We start from the raw sequence: 15,317 nt of genomic DNA, 5'->3' as shown, positions 1-15,317 counted from the left end.
AGTCAACAGTGAAAATATGCTACTGAAGATGATGGGAGAGCTGCAGAGTGAATAGAAAGAACCAAAAAATATACCAGTAATATTCAAATTTACCTAGCTATGAGAACATTAGAGAGAAAAGAGTTTCACTTATTCAATCAAGTGAATCCACCAATATAAACTGCTATCTGATGGGAAAAAAGCATAGCGGATTTACTTGCACCTTCTATATGTCTCCTTAAACATGTAATTTTCATATTAAGAAGATTTATTTCTTCTGATATGGGTTTTATCCCTGAAGCTGTGCACACAGTTTCTATCTGGCCTTACCAAGATGATGTAGCACTTGGGGGCAAAGATGCAGCCCAGGAGCCCTGAACTGGAGGCCAAGATGGAGAACCTCCACAGCCACCATGACCTTCCCCTTGGCACTGTGGTAGACAGGCAGGAAGCTGAGCCACACACTGCAGAATACCAGCATGCTGAAGGTCAGGAACTTGGCTTCATTGAAGGTGTCAGGAAGGTTCCTGGCCAGGAAAGCCACAGTGAAGCTGACCATGGCCAGGGAGCCCAGGTATCCCAAGACACAGTAGAAAGCAGTGAGGGAGCCCTTGTTACACAGGATAGTGAGGTGGCCATGTTCAGACTGTGCATCTGTGTCAATGAAGGGAGGAGAGGTTCCCAGCCAGAGTCCACAGAGGGTCACCTGGATCAGGGTGCAGATGGGAATGATGAAGTTAGGAGCCCCTGACACCAGCAGCCACCTCATCATTCTCCCTGGAGTAGTGACCTTGAAGGCCAGAACTACAGTTACAGTTTTGGCCAAGACAGAAGAAACAGCTACAGTAAATGTAACTCCAAATGTGGTTTGCTGTAGAATGCAGGTGACTGTGTTGGGATGGCCAATAAAGAGCAAGGGACAGAGGAAGCAGAAGATGAGGGAGACAAGCAGGATGTAGCTGAGAGCCTGGTTATTAGCCTTGACAATGGGGGTATTGTGATGTTTCACAAAGACTCCAAGGACACCTGCCGTGAGTGTAGATAAACCAAGAGCCATGCAGGCCAAGGCCATCCCCAAGGGCTCTCCATAAGCCAGGAAGGTTGCAGCTCTTAGGAGGCACTGGTTTCTCTGTGTGTTGGCAAAATGCTGATCTGAGCACTTCACACACTGCTCTGTATCTGGTGAGAAGTTTGGTCTATCATTAGTTCTTGTTGAGTTCCACTCATTTTTTTCAAATAAATTAGGAAATTGTTCACTTAGATGTAATTCAAAGACGTTAACATTTTCTATCATAAATGTACTTTTTTTTTCTTTTCTACATCAGAACCTTCTCTCCTCTCCATATTTTTCTTTATGTAAGCTATATTTTCTACATTTTTCTTCCTTCTGTGGTTACCACATGTATGCATAATGTGCCAATTTTGGCAGGCTAATGTCCTAACAACCTTTTTCTAACGCTTTTTGTCATACTTTTTAGCAGTTAGCACTGTGCACAGTTTTGTAATCTTATAGAAATTTGTAAATTTGACAACATAAACTTTCCTATATGTCTTCTTCTGACACTCTTAATCCCTGTGGCACATCCTTGTACTCCTACTCATCTATGAAGCAATGGAAACAGAGAAAACACTCTTTCATTCTCTTAAGCCACACTCAGTCTCACTTCTTAAACTGATTCCATCTTTTTGAACACTTTCTCTATTGCAGGAACAGTTCTATGCACTACAAAATAAAGGTGTACAAAATCACAGTTTCTTGTGTGGACAAAATTTATCTCCTAAGGTGAACACTTTCCTGTATATGATGTGCATAATTTTGTTTTATAGTTTTAAACTTAATGATTAGTGCCAGAAGTGATTTCTTGTAGATAAGTTTGCCTGTAGGAGACTACAAAATATTAATAAAATAATTAATTCAAAGTTGTGACCTGTGGTATTTCAATTAGCAATGCCATCAATTGTCACCCTTAAATTAACAGAGAGAAGGAATATGGGCTCTGTAATCCTAATACACAAGTTTTGCATTGACTTTGTTGGATTGTGAAAATCTAGGGAGAGATAAAGAATTTCTTCAGAAGTCATGGGCTTACCTGTACCATTAGCAATCTCATTCTCTGGGCAAGGGGTACAATCAAAGCAACAGACAGCCTCCCCCTCCTGAGGAGATTTCCTATATCCAGGACCACAGCTCTCACTGCAGACAGAGTGAGGCGTCTGAGGGAAATCAGATATTTTTCAGTAACTGGTCAGTTTTATTTTCTTAATTGTCAAAGTGTAGTACAGAGGGGTTACAGGTAAAGCAATGAGTACATTTATTGTTCAACTTGATACCTTCTCCCTCATTTCCCCTCCTCCCTCTCCCTTTTCCCTCTCCCCCAATGAGTGTATAGTTGGTTTATACCAAATGGTTTTGTAACTGGTCAGTTTTTTAACTAACACTCTAAGACCTTCAGAATTTTAAAAATTTAGATTATTCAACCCAATATTCCCATGCAAGTAAGTAAATTTGATTAATTGAAAGCTGTTACACATTTTAGATCCCATAGTTTCTATTGAGAAATGAGAGATCTTTAAAAGGTGGAAATTAATGGTGAAGATGTTAAGTCCTAGTTGCTTTCCCTATGGAACTACCTTGAATTAATGTCATTATATGTTGTCTCACCTGTGGCATTGTAAAGAGAAAAGAGGAAGAATTTGAACCTTTAAAAGTATGCTGGAAACTAAATCACAGACCTCCCTTTTATAAGGTTATGTGAACTCCAGGTCCATCGTATCTATCTCTTCATTTTCCAGCAGCAATGAGATGAGAATCTCCTTTGCACACACCCCCTTCGATGATATCTCTAACCAGAGATTCTTAAGAAGCTGGAAAACTAACCATTGAATGAAACCTCCATAAAAGGGAACAAAATCAACCTTTCAACCCCATAAAGTGATTCATCAGGTACTTTGTCACCATGTTAGAAACCTGCTTAAATGTAATTTGTATTTTAAGACATTCTAAATCAACATTTTGAAACACACTTAATTTTTCGTGTTGATCCTTGGGCTTTAAGGCAAGGACTGGGCACTGTTGTTGAGCTCTTCTTACTCAAGATTAGCACTCGACCACTTGAGTCACGGCTCCATTTCCAGATTTTGTTGGTTAACTGAGATTAGAGTCTCACAAACCTTTCTGGCTTGTTAAGATTTACCCTGACCTGTAATCTTAGATCAGAGGACATTAGCATCCTGAGCAGCTAGGATGACAGATATGAGCACCAACACTTGGCCTTATTAAATTATTATGTTCCTTTTCTATTCAAGAGTCACTCAATAAATTTTTTTAAGTTGGAAATAATTAAATGCGTGATACATAGGATATAAATACATGTGCCAGACCTAAGGCCTGAACTAAGGGACTTAGTACTGTATATAATATTAATTGCTTAAGGCAAGTGCTTCACAACTTGAATTAGAGCTCCACTTCCAGCATTATTACTGGTTCATAGGAGATAAGTGTCTTAAGGACTCTTGTGTAGTCTGCCTCCAAACCATGATATTTACATCTCAGCCATCTCAGTAATTAGGATTAAAGGAGGATCTTGCTGGCACCACGCCAGATAAACATTTTAATGTTGAATTTTGCACTTGCACACACACACACACACACACACACACATATAAATCATTATGTTTGGATCAAACCAACCTCTGTAGTTCCTATGGCCCACTGTATCATATCTTCAGATAAAGACAGTTGTTGACCATGTTGAGCATATGGAGAAAACATTCCTACTTGTGCCTCAAGTTGAAGACCTTCTGGAAAATTCCAAATATTTACAATGTCATATTCTGCCTCCAATTTTTTTTTCTTATCCAAACTCACTTCATCTCCAGCAGGATTGTGAAATTGGATGTTCTTCAGGAAAGAATGCAGCTAAAAGAGATTCATCATCTTATGGTGAAGTCTATTACAGAGCTAAGACAGAAAACTTGAAATAAGAAAAGCTCCTCATTGCCTTTAAATCTGATTCAGATTTCAAAAATACAACAGACATATAATGAAACATCAGAGAACAAAATCCATGGACAATAAAAAATAATATTTCTGAGTCCTGGTCACTGAGAAAAGAGTTTGGAGGCTTATTTTTAAGAGTACTAATTCTACATATAGTCATGAATGAAACAATTCTAAGCTCCCTACCTGCAGTTTGCCACAGCCACTATTTTTCTGATTGTATACCATTTGAGCTTGCAAAAAATTCAAAACAAAACGTAGAATTATTCTAGATCACTTAGGAAAAATATGGATAATTCTGCTCAGCATAACATCCTTTGCGACTTCCTAAGAAACTAAAAGGAGAAAGATGAATTAACAGTTTTCAGAACATTAGCTATGAGCATGGTGAAGTTATCTGTAACTAAGAGTTTATAAAAACATGGAATACATTTCTTTCTTGTTATTGGTTTGCTGTTGCTTAAGATCATATGAGCACTTGTGTAGAACACATCACAGATAATTATTTGTTTATAATTACTTCAATTTTATAAATATACTTGAAATATAGCATTTCATACAGTGAGAAACCCCTTTAGGGAGTGACTTTGCATATGTTCTGTGCCATCCAACAATAAGGCCCTTACCTGTGCATGGTTAGGCACTGTCCCCTTCCTATTTCTCATTGTTTGTGTTTCTGTTTGATGAAGAATCATCTCATGAAGAGCCTGGGCCACCGCATACACAGCGTTGTATATGTTGTAACTGTCTGCAGACATGGACATGTCAAAAGTGTGCCCAGGCAACCAATCCAAGGAGGCCTCATGAAGACAGTTCTCCCACATTATACAGTCCGACCCAGAATCAGAGCAATTAAAAAAGAGCAACCACAGCCAAGCAAGGAAAAAGTCTTCTGGGTATCTGCAAGGGTTTACTGCCTTGACAAAATCTGTGAATCCAGAAAGATCTGGGTGATGGTGTGAGAAACTGAGAGGTACATGGGATGACCCTAGCATGAAATATTTCTTTCTGATAGTTAAATCCCACTGTGAGTTCAGGATACACACTATGCCTTTTATTAATATGTGCTCAATGCACCTCATTAAATCTACAAGGGCATCATCATCACCATACATGATGAGGACATTTGCTGAAGATTTATTAATCTGCTTATAAAGGGACATGACTTTGAGTGCATATGATACACCATAGGTTGTAATCACTAGCTCAAAGGCTATACAAACTCTGTTCTTGGTCATCTCTCTTTTCAATTCAGGGAGAATCCACAAACCATTATCGTCTTTTAAGGTGCACAGTCCTACCCAGTTCCAGCTGAAGTGAAGCAGTAAGGAGACCATGGCAGTGGCTATTGATGTGTCCTTTGGGGCCATCTGATACAGACCAGGAAACTTGTTATGGTCACTCAGGGCATGATTAAAAGGCCCAAAGCTAAGCTAAAAAAATCAAATTTGGACAGTCCATGAATGAGAATGTTAACATCTATCACAATCTCTATCATGAAGTATATTAAGTAACCAGTATAATTAGGTGGAAAGCCATTTGTTTGGTTTCAAAATATTTTAATTGTTTTCAGTAGTTTTTCAATGCACTCATACAATGCCTTTGGTCTCTGTCATTATTTCTGTCTATAACTCCTATCTATACCAACCAAACCCATTCCAACTTCCAAAGTCCATTTTTACATTGGTACATTGAATACTATGCTGTCATTTTCCACCCATATACTTTCACTCCCCATTCCTCTGCTCTTTTGCACACACATTTAATATCTATCACCCTCAGACAGGATAGGTGTCAACTTTCCATGTTCATTTATTTTTATACTGTCTAATATTTGGTCAGACAATATATTATGGAATTCCATCCCTATGGTATACTAAAAACTATCCAGATGGATCATGTATGTACAAAAATAGCTTTGTATGTATTCCATATTGATTATTGATTTCATATTTCATGGTCTGTTTTAGCTCTAACTTTCATATATGAGAAAACAAGTGTCTTCTTCCTTTCTAAGCCTGATTTAATTCATGAGTGCATGTTTGTGTGTGTGTGCAAACTAGCCAGTAGATCACAATGAACTCAGGGTCTCATGCGCTAACTGGACTTGTTCCCTCAAGGCTAGCACTCTTCCAATGGAACTGCACATTCACTTTCTGCTTTTGGCTGCCTAATGAGATGTAAAAGTTTCTTGAACAACTGGGATTACAGGCGTGAGCTACCAGCACAAAGGTGAACATATTTCCACACTTTAAAATCATTTCCTATTTCTAATTTTTTTAAAAGAATCCCTTTGACTGCTGTAATTTTTCTATCCTCTTTGCACATGGGACTATAAATATACAATTACTTTGAACTCTTTTTTTGGATATCACAAAATCCAATAGGCTCATAAATCTAGTATCTTCCTATGATTCTATTCTATCACCTGAAATGGCACAAAATTAGACATTTATTTAATATACCCCCACTTTCTCACCTCACCTGTGGATACCTGTAGATGCCTAACAATGTCCCAATCTGTGAAGCTGTTAATCCTGATGATCCTGTCAGCACTGCTCTCAATTTACTCTCTCTCATACAGGAGTAGTTTGGACTCTTGTACTTCCCAAAGAGGCAAATGAAGGGATTTTTAAATGCTAGCGAAGCTCCAAATTGAACATCATAGATATCAAATCCCAGAGTCCAGTTGTGTAAAAGATGAGAATTTTTGTTGATTCCTTCAGTAGCAAAAGCCAAGGCTAAAACAAACTGGTAGTTTTTGAAGATAAACCTATATAATGAACATAGAAATTTAGAAGGAGTGTTTCAAAACCTATGAATTTGATGGGTTGAATAATTGCTTATTTTTGCCAGGGAATAGGTTAAAACATGACTCTTATTTTAAATGAGGTAATACTTAGATTGTATACCACATCTGACATAAAATAATGACACGGTGTTTAGTTTGATATAGTAACTTTTTGTGTACACTAAAACAGCGTGAGACATTGAGGGAGACAGAGAGGGGGTTGGGGGAGAGGGAGAGAGAAAGAGAATGTATCTGTGAGTATGTATATGTGTGTGTCCTGACCTTGAAATCAAGGCCTGGATACTCTCATTGAACTGTTTTGTTCAAGGCCAGCACTCCATTACTTGACCCAAAGATCCACTTCCAGATTTTGGCTGGGTACGTGGAAATAAATTCTCAAGGATTTTCATGTCCAGGCTGGCTCCAACCCTCAATCCTGAGATGTCAGCCTTTTAGTATATAGGATTACAATCATGTGCCACCAGATTACAATAAGAATTTTAATCTATTTCCTCAAAATGTGTGATACAAAAGAAAAATATTCAGACCACTGTCCAGTGGGGAAGGAAATACAAACTTTTGGTACGGAATTCTGTCCACTGACTCAGGTTGTCTGTAATAACATCACTTCATCATCAACCATGATAGCTGGGATGCAGGAGATACAGGAATGGTGGAGTAAAGTGAAGAACTTACAGCTCTGGAAAGGAGAAGCTACCCTGAATGAAACAAGTCTTCTAATGACAGGCAGAAAATCACTCAGAGTACTTGCAAAATAGAATGATGAAACTGAGCTGTTTTTGATACACTAGGGATAGGAGGTCAGGGCAAAGAAGACAGAGGATATTGATGTGCACACGCAAGTTCCCTCAGCCATTGCCAATCCTGAAAACAAAACAGTGAATAGAAATAGAATGAAAAGTGACTTACGGCTTATTGTCTTCTTTCCTGGAAGCATCACTGTTACTGACATCTGTTCCTAAAGTGTAGAGAGGGAAAAATCCAGCAATCATCACATCTCCATCCATGTGAGCTCGCTGCTTCATTGTAGAAAAGCAGCTAGTGCCAGCCAAGGACTTGACAAGAAGGGGAAGCTGGAGAAGATTGAGTATGAAGATCAAAGGGCACATCCCTGAAGCAAGTGCCAAGATGAAATTCTGCCTTGAAGTAAGCTTGCAGTCCCAGGTATGTATATTCATATATGTCTGTATGTATGCATACGTGTCTTTTTATTGGCTGAGATCTAAACTGTAGCCCATGTTCTTTTAATGAAGCCTCTTGTTAATCCCCAGGGAAGAATGTGTAAAACTCTTCCCTGAGGCTCTGCATCTGAGGCCTTGCATCCAGGTGAAAAACAAGACTTTGAAAACATGTTTGCCTGTTTTTCTTCTTCAACACAAGTGCTATGATTTTTCCAACACCACAGATACTGAACCCCCAGAGATGAAAGTTGTCTTTGTTATGTTTGGTTCAACGTCTGTGTCAAGAAACTATTTGCATGAAAGACTTTGGGAGTGACCCAACTAGATTTCCTCAGAGGATGCTATTTTCATGCGCACAGTGAAATGGCAGGGAAAAAACTACACCATTAAGATGTTAACCAAACATATGAGTATATCATATCCATAGGGTCAATTCACCTACCCACTATCCATTATAGCCACAGAGCATTGCTGGTTGATGCAAGCATCTTCCAGCAGGTATTCCATAGGCAGAGGCCTCTACAAATATACTCATTTCATTTTGCCTAAGGAAGCTATGATGCTGCTGAGTCCTGTAATTAAGCAATGCCAAAGCCGAGTGTGAAACCGAGTGTCATGCTTCCATTCTGAACTTTCACCAACATACAGGGGTAAATTTTCTAAACTTTCTAATATAGATGAAGTTATTTTCATGATGCACTTGTCTGAGAGCACGTGGTAATAGATGTCATTCAACTCTATCATAAGACTTATTCAATATCAAGAACAACTCTATGTTTTCTCTTGTTAGAATATATCAAAATTCCATGTAGAGACCTCAATGGCCCCAGAGAACTGGGCCATTGTATGTCATTTTGGCAGTATGGCCATTTTCACAATATTGCTTCTGGCTATCCATGAATATGGAAGGATGAAAGGTCTTTACATTTCCTGCTCTCTTGCATTATTTTGTTCAGACTTCTTTAGTTTTCACACAAAGCTCTTTTATCTCTTTGGCTGGGTTAATTCCTAGTTGCTGTTGTTTTAGTTCATTACAAATGGAGTTTTGGAGTTTTTTAATGGATTCTCTTTGTGCTTGTACACTGCTAGCATATGGAAAGGCTACTGATTTGGGGAGTTAATTTTGTATTCTGCTTCTTTGCCAGATTGTTTGATCCTCTCTAAGCTCTTTGCTCTTAGAAATGGAAATGTCTTTGAATTAAAACACCATGTTGTTTGCAAATAGAGGCAGTTTAATTTCTTCTTTCCTTATGTGAGTCCTATTTATATATTTTTTCTTTCATGATTGCTATGAGTAGAATTCAAGAACTATATTGAAGAGGAGTGGAGAGAGTGCATATTTGAATTCCTTATGAATGGGGCAATGCCTTTCTTTCTGATGGAAGCATAGAATTCCATTGTTGTGTATATATATATATATATATATATATATATATATATATATATATATATACTTTCTTGAATCATTTGTCTACCTCTGTCGATGGGAATGTGGACTGATTCCATATATTAACTGTGATAAATAATGCTGCAATGAACATGATTATGCTAGTAGCTTTAGTGTAGCCTTGTTCATGGGCTTTGGGGTATATTTCCAGGAGTGGGATTTATGGTAATAGGAAGGTCTTTCAGGAACCCCCATGCTGCTTTCCAAAGTAACAATAAATTTACTTTCCCACCAACAGTGTAGTAATGTTCCCTTTTCTCCATATTCCTGCTACCATTTTTTATATTAATTTAAGTGATAATGGCCATAGTAACTAGGTTGAGGAGCAAACCCATTCTTGCTTTGATTTGCATTTCTTTTATGGTCAGAGATGTTGAACATCTCTTCATGTATCTATAGGCCATTCTTTTTCCTTCCTCTGAGATATCTCTCTTTAGCCCATTTATTCATGGGGTTATTGAGTTTCTGTGGGTCCATGTAGAGACTGAACTTCTGTGACACAAACACCATCAATGACTATTTCTGTGATATGCTGTCTTGCTAAAGATGTCCTGAAGCAGCACTTATGTCAAAGTGCTGTGGTACGAATTGGGTTGGGGACAATATTCCTCTGTCGATTCTCATCATTCTCATCAATTACAACTTCACTCTTCCAGCCACTTCTACAGTTGCTCCTCTAAAGGCAGATCTAAATCTTCAACACCTGTAACTCCCACATAATTGCTGTTTTCTGTTCTTTGGAACAGGTGCATTTGTATATGTCACACAAGTTCTCCACGAATTGGGGGGGGGGATCCCTTCTTTCTTTTATCCCATTGTAAGTCCCATGAGGAAATTTTTATTCCACATTTTCAGGACAAAGATGTCAAAGTTGTGGGGAGAAAGTCATTGATTAGGAAAGAGTTTTCATCAGGAAGTATCTCTCCGTAGCTACAGATGTACAATCTGTTTATTTTCTTGTCAGTTGAATTGAAAATACCATTGTTTTTTATTATAATGGTTACTTGCATATCCTCTTAAGGTATTTTGCCAATTTTTATCAATAGTATATTTCGTTTCATTCATTTAACATATATATGTACTAAGAAAAATTTTATCTTTTATTTATTGTCATTATAGCTTTTTATTCTGAAGGAAAATTATCTTATAATCAAATACCTTCAGTATGAAGGTATTTATATATTTCAAAGGCTTGTGTTGCTTTATTTCAATTTGTTATTGTCATGTGGAAATAAAAGCAATTTGTCACTACTCTTTTATTTTCATCATCCATTGAGAAGGAATATGCCTATATTTAATACCAGTAATTCATAGATAAGCAAAATCTGACTTACAAAGCATGTCGCCCGGAACTGCTATGCAGTTGTAGGCATTGTGCAGCATTAAAATTCATTGGGAAAATTTTTATGCTTATCTTTATATATGAAAATATCTTATACTAAATCTCCCACACACATGTGCACGTGCGAGCACACACACACACACACACACACACACACACACAAAACAAACCAGAGTGAAATAGTCCTCTCTTCTTATAATTTCCTTCAAGGCCAGTGTGCCTTGGGCCTCCATCCATTTCTAACTCACTTTAGCTTTTGGCCTAGTGATTTTAAAATCTTTTCTAGTTATTTTCTTACAATTATTTTTTAATTTTTTTTGTAGAGACAGGAAGAATGAGGGGGAAAATAGCTAATTATCGTTCTTTGAAATTGCACTCATCTTCTGAGGATCCATGTATAATTACTTCTTTTTCTAAGCTAAATATGTCACTGCTTTCCTTCCTCATTGGGTCAAATTTGAAATGATTGAACTTGTTGTCCTTTTCCTTCGTGATCTCTTCTGGATTGTGGTGATCCCAGGGTGTGAAGCTATGCACTGTCTCCTCTATTCTAATGGGAGATTAAGCTACTTCCAAATACAGGGCTGGAAGTGATAGTTTCACTATTACTCAGTCTATATGGCTCATGAGAGTAGTTTGCGGTTTATCCTCAAAATACCTTTTAAAAGCATCTGAATAGAACGTTACCATGTGATATGCGGCAATATATCACAAATCAAAAGATGTTCTTTTTTGAGAAGCAAATGTAAATCATATGCGCTGAATTGAGACTAAAAAAAAGAGAAAATTGAAGTCCTGTAGTAGCTGAATAGTCATCAGACACCAAGACTGTTAAGTACAGCATGGAATTAGATTTTGTACTTTTACATTTAACAAATAACATTCTTTGTTTTACATAGGGATATATTAATATGAGTATGTGAGGTCTGGGATACTGTGTCAAGACTCCATTAGGGTAATATCCACCAAATGATTTCATCAAAATCTCTGTGTTTCCTTAATTTATTCCATTTCATCAACATAAAAGGGATTTAAGTTGAAATAATTAAAACCAAAATTTCCCCCAAAGGATGTGTAAAATCTATATAAAATTCCTCTTTCTCTGAGTCATTAATTGCTTAGGAAATAAAAATAAAACCAGAATATACTATCCATTGATTAAAGATATATTGTATTTCCACAAAATTGGAAAAGCTTAGCTCAAACTCATACAATACTAGCGGCTCACTAAAATGAGACTTAAATTTTAAGAAAATAAATGCTGTGCTATTGAAAATGCAGAATTTGGACAGCCCTCTGTCACCTAGACAAAGAGTGTGATATTCCACTGGAACTAAATTAAAAGGTGTGGGTGATCTATCATATTTAGCAGCACTTTAATAAAGCACAAAAGCTGCCCGTCATGAATAAAAACAGGAAAACATAGTCAGGTATCTAGTGGTTCATTCCTGTAATGTTATCTGCTCAGGAGAGTGAGATTTGAGGATTTCAATTCAAAGCCAGAATGGGCAGAATAGTCTGTGAGACTCTTATCTCTAATTAAACATCAAGAAGTCTGAAGTGGATGTGTGGCTCAAGTATAGAGTACTAGCTATCAGGAAAAAAAAAAAAAAAACTCAGGGATAGTAAACAGACCCTGAGTTCAAGCTGCAAGATTGACACTAAATGAGGGACAGGGTAACAAACAGTACAAGAAATGTATCCAATGCCTAACGTATGAAACTGTAACCTCTCTGTATATCAATTTGCTAATAAAAATTTGAAGAAAAAAAAGATTGGCACTAAAACACTAAAGGAAGAGCCCTGTACACTTTGCATGTAGGCATTCCAACAGAGTGAGACCAATGGAAGATATTCTTAGGAGAGGAGCACAAAGGAACAATAGCTATGTGCATCCTATCTTATAAAATGCTATTTACTGAAATGAATTCAAGTTGATGTATCAGTGGTTTGTTTTTCTTGGTTGCTGTTTTTGTTTTCTTTCCCATCGCTCTTTTTCATTCATATACTGTCTTTAGGAGTGCAAGTGTGGGCACAGAAATGGAGGGAGCAAGTGTAAACAAAGGATGCAGTGGTACTTGCTGGACACTATGTTGAAAATGAAAGATAAAAAGTGAAGGAGGAGGGAGGGCTGGGGATATGGCCTAGTGGCAAGAGTGCTTGCCTCGTATACATGAGGCCCTGGGTTCAATTCCCCAGCACCACTTATACAGAAAATGGCCAGAAGTGGCGCTGTGGCTCAAGTGGCAGAGTGCTAGCCTTGAGCAAAAAGAAGCCATGGACAGTGCTCAGGCCCTGAGTCCAAGCCCCAGGACTGGCAAAAAAAAAAACAAAAAAACGTGAAGGAGGAGGTAACAAACAGTACAAGCAATGTACCCAAGGCCTATCATATGGAATTGTAACCTCTCTGTACATCACTTTGACAATAAATAAGAAGAGAAAAAAAATGACAGAGGACATAAAATATTTGTGGGTAGGGATGGAAGGGAAAAAGTGGGACAGAGAGATGCATGGGGTAACATTGTTCAAGAAGGAATGTACACTCTATGACTTTTGGAATTGTAACCCCTTTGTACATCATCTTTACACTGGCAATAAAACAATTCAAAAATGAAAGAAATGACATCTGGTTGTAAAAACAAAATTCCTAAATATTTACTGTTAACAGTCTCCCTTCTCTGCATACCCACAGTAACAATACATTGAGTCCCATTTCTCTCTGTCTCTGACATCTCTCTTTTTCTGTCTGTCCCTCTCCTTTCTGCCTTTCTCTCCCTTTCTTCATTTTCCTCCACTATCTCATTTCTCCCTGTGCTATTCTTTCTCACTTTTCCCCTCACTTTATGCACAGTAAATCTTCTCTCAACAATCATTACCCAGGATGTTATCCTGTGAGATGAAGGGCCTTCTTATCCTGCTCTGAGGTTTCTTGAGGGTATCTTGGTATTAAAATGCTCCTCCCCTTCTGGGTGCCTGAACACCCTCCTGGGAGGGATGCAACACAAGAATAGAACTTACTGGTGTTATGTGTCAATAGGTGTACACCTAGCCCTTCACAAAGAACTTAGTTCAAAAGACACTAAGAAGAGGGGATAAAGATTAAGTACATATTAAATAGAAGGAATGAAAAACATATACAAAAAATGTAATCAATAGATCTTTATTCATTGAAGTAAAATTTCCATATTATAAACAAACACAAGACTGGAAAATTACTATATATTTAGTTTAGAAATTGTATATAATAATCAAATATATGATTTCAGTCATAACAATGTTTATTTCAACTTCTATTATTTTTATTCCTGAAGCCATGCAGAACATTTCTATGTGGACTTAATAAGATGATGTAGCACCTGGGGGCAAAGATGCAGCCCAGGAGCCCTGCACTGGAGGCCAAGATGGAGAAGACCTCCACAGTCACCTTGACTTTCCTCTAGGTACTGCAGTATACAGGCAGGAATGTGAGCCACACACTGCAGAACACCAGCATGCTGAAAGTCAGGAACTTGGCCTCATTGAAGGTGTCAGGCAGGTTCCTGGCCAGGAAAGCCACAGTGAAGCTGACCACGGCCAGGGAGTGAAGTATCCCAAGACAACAGTAGAAAGCAGTGAGGGAGCCCTTGTTACACAGGATGAAGAGGTGGCCATGTTCAGATGGTGCATATGTGTTAATAAAGAGATGTGAATTCCTAGTCAGAGTACACAGAGAGTCACCTGGATCAGGATGCAGATAGGAATGATGAATTTATGAGCCCCTGATACCAGAAGCCACCCCATTCTTCTCCCTGGAGAAGTGACCTTGAAGGCCAGAAACACAGTTACAGTTTTGGCCAAGACAGTGGAAACAGCCACAATTCCAAATGTGGTTTGCTGTACTATGCAGATGACTGTGTTTGGTGGGCCAATAAAGAGCAAGGAACATAGAAAACAGAAGATGCGGAAGGTGAGCAGGATGTAGCTGAGAGCCTGGTTATTAGCTGTGACAATGGGGGTGTTCTGATGTTCCACTGTGGGAGAATAACTTCTCTGACCAGTGCAAAACAGCCTGGGCACAGAAGTTCTGATGCCTTATTAGCAAACTAATAGGTCTATGGGGAAACATCTCAATTCAGGGTCTCCTGTGTTTGCTGGCCAAAGGAAGCCACTCTTTGTTATGAGAATCTCTTGGGAGACTTGCTTGACCAGCTGCCATTAGCTAAAGTCTCTTCACAGTAAATAGGAAAGTCTATTCACAGTTAATAGAGTCTTGGTCAAAGTCTTGAGCACATAGTAGCTAGGTGGTAAAGTTTTCCCTTGACTGGTTTATTCCTCTGTCAACATTACTTGAAGTAGCTCAGCCCTTAATAGTAAACACTCTTTGAAGTAGCCATCTTTTGGAGTAGGTACACTTTTGTATTAGTTTCCTTCCTCCCAGTAGTAGCAGCCTCAATTTTTGTGTTTGAGATGGATATCATGCTGTGTTAACTTTTGCCCTGGAAGTTGTGAGTTGATTTCTAACCATATAGAAACCCTGGCCCTCCTGAAATAAAGTGTGCATTTGTCCACTCTCCTGC

At 38.2% G+C, this 15,317-nt stretch overlaps 1 pseudogene; it reads right to left on the bottom strand.

The window, feature by feature from the left end:
• Nucleotides 1-237: 237 nt before the first annotated feature.
• Nucleotides 238-4,974, bottom strand: LOC125367291 (annotated as a pseudogene).
• Nucleotides 4,975-15,317: the final 10,343 nt, after the last annotated feature.

Source organism: Perognathus longimembris, chromosome 18 (genome assembly GCF_023159225.1).
Source record: "Perognathus longimembris pacificus isolate PPM17 chromosome 18, ASM2315922v1, whole genome shotgun sequence".
Classification (NCBI taxonomy): domain Eukaryota; kingdom Metazoa; phylum Chordata; class Mammalia; order Rodentia; family Heteromyidae; genus Perognathus; species Perognathus longimembris.
This window is presented reverse-complemented; position numbering and strand designations above follow the sequence as displayed.